This window comes from Thermobia domestica, chromosome 6 (genome assembly GCF_964235325.1).
Source record: "Thermobia domestica chromosome 6, izTheDome1.hap1.1, whole genome shotgun sequence".
Classification (NCBI taxonomy): domain Eukaryota; kingdom Metazoa; phylum Arthropoda; class Insecta; order Zygentoma; family Lepismatidae; genus Thermobia; species Thermobia domestica.
This window is the reverse complement of record NC_137459.1, coordinates 172,018,790-172,027,167: the sequence shown is the minus strand read 5'-3', so window position 1 is coordinate 172,027,167 and position 8,378 is coordinate 172,018,790.

The following is an 8,378-nucleotide window of genomic DNA, read 5'->3' as shown; positions in this document are numbered from 1 at the left end:
CGTTTATATTTTGGCAATTTCGTACCCATGAAAGTGGACGATGTGGACCATCCAAATTTATCATAATACATATTAAGGTCCTGTACTATAATACCGAATGCTTAAATCAAAAAAATTCCAAAATTTAAGGGGCGGGCCAAGGTACGTACCTCTCCTAAAATTGAAAGGGATGCACCAATGTACCTATGTCTTATGATAGGAAATGATCACCTCTACATTACAATATAACCATATAAGGTAATAGGACCTCATCCAAGGAGATAAATTAGGTCAAAAACCAAACACGTGGTACAACGTATTGCTTACGTTTATATTTTGGCAATTTTGTACCCCTAAAAAGGGAACGAGGTGGACCATCCAAATTTATAGTGATCCATATTAGGGTCCTATACTGTAATACTAAATGTTTAAATTGAACAATTTCCAAAATTAAAGGGGTGGGCCATTGTACCCCTCCCGGGGGGGGGCAAAATGTACCTATGTCTTATGATAGGAAATGGACCCCTATACATGACCATATAACCATATAAGGTAATAGGACCTCATCCAAGGGAATAAATTAAATCAAAAACCAAACACGTGGTTGTACCTAAATTTGGCAATTTCGTACCCATGAAAGGGAACGAGATGGACCATCCAAATTTATCATGATACATAATGAGGTCCTGTACTATAATACCAAATGCTTAAATTGGGGAATTTCTGAAATTGAAGGGGTGGGCCAGGGTACCCCCTCCTAAAAATTTAAAGGGGTGCACCAATGTACCTATGTCTTATGATAGGGAATGAACACCTATACATGACCATATAACCATATAAGGTAATAGGACCTCATCCAAGGAGATAAATTAGGTTAAAAACCAAACACGTGGTTGTACTAAAATTTGGCAATTTTGTACCCCTAAAAGGGAACGAGGTGGACCACCCAAATTTATAGTGATCCATATTAGCGTCCTATACTATAATACCAAATGTTTAAATTGGGCAATTTCTAAAAATGAAGGGGTGGGCCAAGGTACCCCTCCCAAATTTTTAAAGGGGTGCATTAATATACCCATGTCTTATGAAAGGTAATGGACCCCTGTATACGCCCATATAACCATATAGGGTAATAACACCTCATCCAAGGGGATAAATTAGGTCAAAACCAAACACGTGGTACTACGTATTGCTTACGTTTATATTTTGGCAATTTGGTACCCCTAAAAGGGAACGAGGTGGACCATCCAAATTTATCATAATACATATTAGGATCCTATACTATAATACCAAATGTTTAAATTGGGCAATTTCCAAAATTTAAGGGGTGGGCCAAGGTACCCCTCCCAAATTTTTCAATGGGTGCATTAAATACCCATGTCTTATGAAAGGTAATGGACCCCTGTATACGCCCATATAACTATATAGGGTAATAACACCTCATCCAAGGGGATAAATTAGGTCAAAAACCTCCGAAATGTGAATTTTTGGCAATTTTTTACCCATGAAAGGGAACGACATTGACCCCAATACTGATAGAGGTACATACTGTGGTCCTAGGCTACCATACCAAATTTTAAGATTTGGCAATTTCCAAAATTTAAGGGGTGGGCCAAGGTACCCCTCCCAAATTTTTCAAGGGTGCATTAATATACCCATGTCTTATGAAAGGTAATGGACCCCTGTATACGCCCATATAACTATATAGGGTAATAACACCTCATCCAAGGGGATAAATTAGGTCAAAAACCCCCGAAATTTGACTTTTTGGCAATTTTTTACCCATGAAAGGGAACGACATAGACCCCCAATACTGATAGAGGTACATACTATGGTCCTACCCTACCATACCAAATTTTTAGATTTGGCAATTTCCAAAATTTAAGGGGGTGGTCCTATGTACCCCTGCCAAAATTTAGGGGGTGGGCCAAGGTACCCCTGCCAAAATTTAGAGGGGGTGGTCCTAGGTACCCCTAGGTCATTGACCCTGGGCCAAGGTCATTGACCTTTGACCTATGACGTCACAAAGGTCGGGGTCAAAGTCCAAAGTGAGACCAAGTGGGGCGATTACTACTTTTGACCTGGCTGTTTTGATGAGGGTCGTTTTGATTCGGCCATTTTTGACTCCTGCCTTTTGTTGCTGAGATGCTTGACCCGAGCCTTTTGACTCCTGCCCTTTCGTTGCTGAGACCTTTGACCCGAGTCTTTTTGTCGCTGGTTGTTGCGGAGACCTTTTCACCCGTGGAATTTTTTACGCGGGGCCGTTTTGACTCGGGCCCTTTTGTAGCGTGGCCCCCTTTACCCGGGCTTGTTTGAGGCAGTTCCCTTTTTACTAGGACTCTTTTGTCTTGGGACCCTTTTGACCCGGCCCTTTAGATATGGGTCGTTTTGATTCGACGCCTTTTGACTCGGGCCCTTTTGTTGCGGAGACCTTTTAACTCGGTCCCTTTTGGTGCATGGCTCACTCGGACCCATTTGTAGCGGGGCCCCTTTTTGACACGGGCCCTTTTGACGCAGAGCTTTTTGACTCGGGTTCTTTTTTGTGTGATCCTTTTGCCCAGGTCCCTTTTTATGAGGGACGTTTCTATTCGGGTCCTTTTGACTCAGGCCATTTTGTTGCTGAGACCTTTTCACCCGGGCACTTTTGAGGCGGGGCCTTTTTGGTCTGGCCCTTTTGTAGCGGGTCCCTTTTGTCGCGGGCCGTTTTGACTCGGGCCTTTCTGTATTTGCCCTTTTGTCTGCCCTTCTGACATGGAACCCTCTATATAAGGCAGCAGCTGAAATACCTGGGACAGGGGGGCCTGGTGGAGTATGAGTAAATCAATGATCGATCGATCCAGGACGCAGTAAAATTAATTACACCACTGTTCATATCTCTTTCTTTCTATTCTCTCAACATCATGTCTGGAGATGAATGTTCTGACTAATGGGCTTCAGCGGCAAAAGACGATATACGCTATCAATATTAATGTTATGGATTTTAACAACATATATAGGGCAATAAAATGAAAAACACTATATCAGCATTTTGCCCTCCCTCCCCCCCCCCCGTTGGAAAAAATCCTGCGGGCGTAAGTGATTATGATGTTTCTTAGTTGCTGTATTATATTGTTCTATATACGGAATAATTACTTCTGTGTTTTGTATAATAATAAGAACCTTATCTACCTTTATTACGGTCCTTGCTTTACGACAGCGAAACATATTCACGTTCAGCGTAATCAGTTTCCATTTTCAAATAATTACAGTGAGAGGAATGAAATAATTCACGCACACATTTAGGACTTAGAAAAGTGCCTGCGAACATGTCGTAGTATAGTCCTGAAGAGTGAAAAGCTCTAGTAACAGTTGTTAGCAGTTATTAACATATAAGACAGTAAATTCAAAAACTCAGAATACGAATATTTTCATAGAGGACAGTCCGGTGATGCTTCTAATCTATGCCTTTAGTCCCGATACCTACGTTATTTCCCTTGTCAAAATAAAAACTCTTCAAAATTAATCACAATTTCTTATGCAACCATCCCTTCCTTAGAGTACTGCGGGGTCACATACCCGTCACGGCGATGTAAAGGCACTTTTGGCGACGAGGATACATGACAAATTTCTCTCTTTAATCACCACCTACTTGAAGGACCGTAAACAGGGAGTTGTTCTGTCAGGGGCGAGTTCTAACCCCCAACCCGTGATCTCAGGGGTGCCTCAGGGGAGTGTACTTGGGCCTCTACTATTTGTCCTGTATATGAATGATCTCTACACGCACTTATCAGCTCAACCTAGTGGCCTTCTGCTTTTTGCTGACGGTTGTAAGTTATACAGAGAAATATCATGTCTCCATTACACAATTGCTCTACAGGAAGACATAAATTACCTTATAGGCTGGTGTAAAATGTGGCACTTAAAACTCAACAGTAAGAAATGTGACAGAATTACTATTACTTTGAACAAGTCTCCTGTTCCCTCCACATACCATGTCAATGATTTCCCTATCACACATTCTGCTAGTCATAATAATCTTGTTTGTCATCTTTGATTCAAAAGTCACATTCTCTGACCACATCTCCTCAATACTTAAGAATTCAATGCGAATGTTGGGACTTCTTTATCGATATACTGAACTACGCACTGTTTCGTCATTAGCAACTTTTTATAAAACTTTAATAGCGTCCAAGATCGAATACTGTCCGTTCGTATTCGGCTTGTCAAGTAGCGTCCGTTCTCCCATATGGTCCATGGCAGCACCGACACATCTCTCCAGACTTGATTCTATCCTTAATTTCTTTATCGCGATAGTCCGTTTTCGTGTTCCTGCACTTAGAATATTATCTAAGAAGGAACTCTTGCAACATCTTAATATCCAGACTCCGGAAGTACGCAGAATTATCTCTGACCTGAAATATCTTCATAAAATAGTTCATCGAAACTTAAGATCGGAAATATTACTTCAGAAACTGTCCTTACGTGTCCCTTCCCGCATCACTCGGAATACCCAGCTATTCCATCTTGCCCGTCCTAGGTTGGCAATTATACAGAGGTCTCTCTCTCTCTCTCTCTCTCTCTCTCTTGTTTTTTTTTTTTTACAGAGTACCAAACTGTTATAATCAACTAACAACTGATATGGACATTTTTCAAGCTACCCGGTGTTTGAAAGAGGAATTAAACGAGTTTTGATGGGATAATATTACTTTCACACTTTTTTGATACAGTTCTATGTTGTTGTTATTGTTGTCTTGTTTTTTTCTTTCTTTTGTTAACATTTCTTCGTGTAAAATGGCAAAGTTATGCTGTATCTGGGGATTTGTTCAATAAATTATATATATATATATATATATATATATATATATATATATATATATATATATACAGGGTATTAATGAACTAGACCGACAAACTGAAACAGGTGATTCCTCACATTAAAATAAGGGGAAAAGTTCATATGGATTCGTGCTCAAAAGTGCATAGTTTCACACCTAGGACTGTCCAAAGCTGTGGGAAAGTGAACTTTGGGGGCGAATATCTCCAAAACTATTAGCTATTGAGCTGAGGCGGATTGTTATTATCTTAAACTTGTAATCTGCTCTATCCAAAAATGCATAAATCGTTCAGTGGCGTCGCAAGGGAGTCCACCATAGGAAGTGGGGGGTCCCGGATATTCCGTTAGAACAGATGGATCCTATTCATGACTGATAGAACAAAGTACCACCAAGTAACAAACAGTTGTTGAAAGACCATCAATATTTTGAAGAAAATCAAGATGGCGAAGGATTTTTGGTGTGTTGGGGCTGAATTTAGTGGATAAAAGGAAATCAAATAAAATCATTACATATGCAGGTTCATGACCCACAGTCATAATCTGTGTGCCAAAGGAGATAGACATTATTAGTAAGTAATAATATTAGAAGAATTGATCCAGTGAGGATTTGCGAGAAAATGAGAGTATTCCCGAAAAAAAAAAAACGGAAACGAAAATAAGAACAATAGATACAATATTCTTCACCACAACTCACTTGGTCTTAGATCTAAAGTGGAACCCCTTGCTATGTAAATGCACATTAACACTGAGTTACCATGTACCCTTTCCCCCCTCCCGCGTAGCAAACAACAGATTGTTTGCAAAGTATGACGACTAATGACACATAAAAGCAACAATACTGTTTATGTAACACAAAGAAGGAAAAATCGTGTTAAGAAGGTAGATATCTCGAGAAGAGTTAGTAACTTATCCTTTCAGATTTGTTTGAAACAAATTAATATTGCACAGTGTTTCCTCTTAGGTAAAGGAGGCGTAATGTTACGGGTAACGTCGGATGCCAATATCTTCACTTGGCTGATAGCCCAAGAAGGCTTGTCAAAAAAAAAAAAGGAAAAAAACTGCTGGTTTTCAATTAAACTGCAATTTGTTCTCGCTGTCCCTGAGATAATATCGTATATTCATACATCAAAGAGAGCAGCGAGAGGTGAAGGGAGATGAATTACTTTCAGAGTAAATTATTCTCAGACATGCCTGTGCGCTCCTGATCTGTCAATGACACTCCCATCATTACTACTACCTGGCAATACCATGTGTTATATTTCCTATTACTAACTACACATGACTCACATGGCCAAGAAACATTCCATCCTCGTGTTGATGAATGCGATGTCTGCACTCAAAACGTCGGATGTCAATATCTTCACTTGGCTGATAGCCCGAGAAGACTTGTTTTTTGTTTGTTTGTTATTTTTAAATGTTTTCAACTAACCTACAGTTTGTTTTCCTTGTCCCAAAAATAATCTCGTATGAAGGGAGGGGGATTACTTTCAGTGTAGACTGTTCCCAGACATGTCCGTGTGCTCGTGATCCGTCAATGACACTCTCATCATTACTACTGCCTGGCAATACCATGTGTCATATTTCCTATTATTAACTACACGTGACTCACATAGCCAAGAAATTTTCCATGTTGGTCAACGCAATAAGCAGGCGTCTTTACAGAAGTGTCCATGGATTTCCTTCCGGTTTTTCCATTGTATAGGATATTTTCATTCACTCAACGCTTTTCATATTTCTTTAATTATCCGCCTCCTTTACCTAAGAAGCAACACTGTGCAATATTAATTTGTTTCAAACCAGTTGCGGCTAATGTAAGTGTTGCAGCGTTGCGCAACGACCAAAGTATTTCAAGAAAAAGAATATTATCAGCAATAGTAGTAAAGAACAGAAAAATTACTTTCTAATGCTCCCATATATACTTTAAATAACATTTTTTTTTACTTCTGTAACTGTCCGTTTCGTTAATCCGTTTTTAAAAATAGTCCGTCACAGAGTCTCTAATTTATATTGTGTTGCAGCGAGCACACAACGACCAGATTCCTTCAGCGCGGGAATTGGAGCGAATGTTAAGTCTCCTTTCCCCTATCTCAGAAGTTAAAGGGACTGGTTGTTGCAGTGCTTCTGCAACACAGCACGGTTTCCAGTGAATGAGAAGGTTTTTCGCGCTAAATAAGCTTTCTGAAATTTATTTCACTAGCAATTAACAAATGGAATTTGTTTTTATGCATTCATATTTTTAAATTACGGTACTTACACTGTAGCAAATCAATATAATGACAATTTAAAAAAGTGATAGCAGAATTACAAAATAAGAAAGAAAATATGTAGTAAAGCAGAAATCAAATGAAAGTAGATCCGTATTTACAAGTTAATTGTTAGCTTATATAGATAATGAAGGTTTCTTCTACAGTAATTTATGAACCAAATCTTAATAAATTAATATGCAGAATCCCCCCCCCTCTGTGGTAGTATTTTAATATATACATATTTCTTGTATAAAATAAATATATTTTATACCCTTGATAAAACTGTATGGTGCGGAACGCCACATTGAATTTGGGACTAGTTAGCAATGCTAAGAGGCGTAGCCACGAGGGGTCCACCGGGTCCGGACCTCCCAAAAATTTCGAAACTCGACTAACATTTGTAGACTTTCTTAACGAACTATACTTGTTTAACAGAGAAATGATTGATGTACGCTAATTATTTTATTTTACGCCTCATCATGTACTCTTTCTTTTCTTATAGAAATAACCGTTCTATCATTTTTTCTAAAAATATAGGTGACAGTAATTAAGAATTACTTATCTTTTCGGGTACAATTTAAGACAGGTTCGTTATTACGTAGACATATTAGACCTTCCTCAAATACTTTGGACCCTTCCCAGCTAACATGCTGTTCCTACATCTGGCGGGTTTCAAGGTTGCTTTCCAGAACATATGACAATAAACATTGTTTCGCCTCATGTGGAAGTATATTGTGTTCATCGTGCATTGCGTAACAACCAAGACAGATGATTTGGAATGTAGTTTTATTTTCTTTTACGCACATGTCTCTCTCTCTCTCTCTCTCTCTCTGTGTGTTTTGATGTATGAATGGGGTTGCCAACTCTGTAAAATAAAAAAACGGCACTTCCTCAAAATTCTCTATGATATAGGTCTCAGCGTGTTTCTATGATATAGATCTCTGTTCGGGCCTATCCATGGAAAGGAAATGTACTATCGTGAACAAAAGTGCATTAACACATATATTCTGTACGTCCTTAGAACATTCACTGATAAGCTCAATAGATACGTTGTGCTATAAATGAGAAACTGAAATTGATCAATCGGCATTGATCAATTTATTGTATTTACCAGTAACTACCATTTCTTTAAAATTATCGAAACAGATGAACAAAAGTATAATAATCTTTACGTGACAATTTTGGATTTGGAAAATGAAATTCACTCTTTAAACATATAGTCTCTACTTCAACTATAGGAAATTGCTTTAAAAAGTCCTTGTCCACTCTTAATTAATGTATACAATTCCTTGAAAGTAAATTTCAAATTTTCCCTGATACAGTCCCTGTCATCTCTCTAA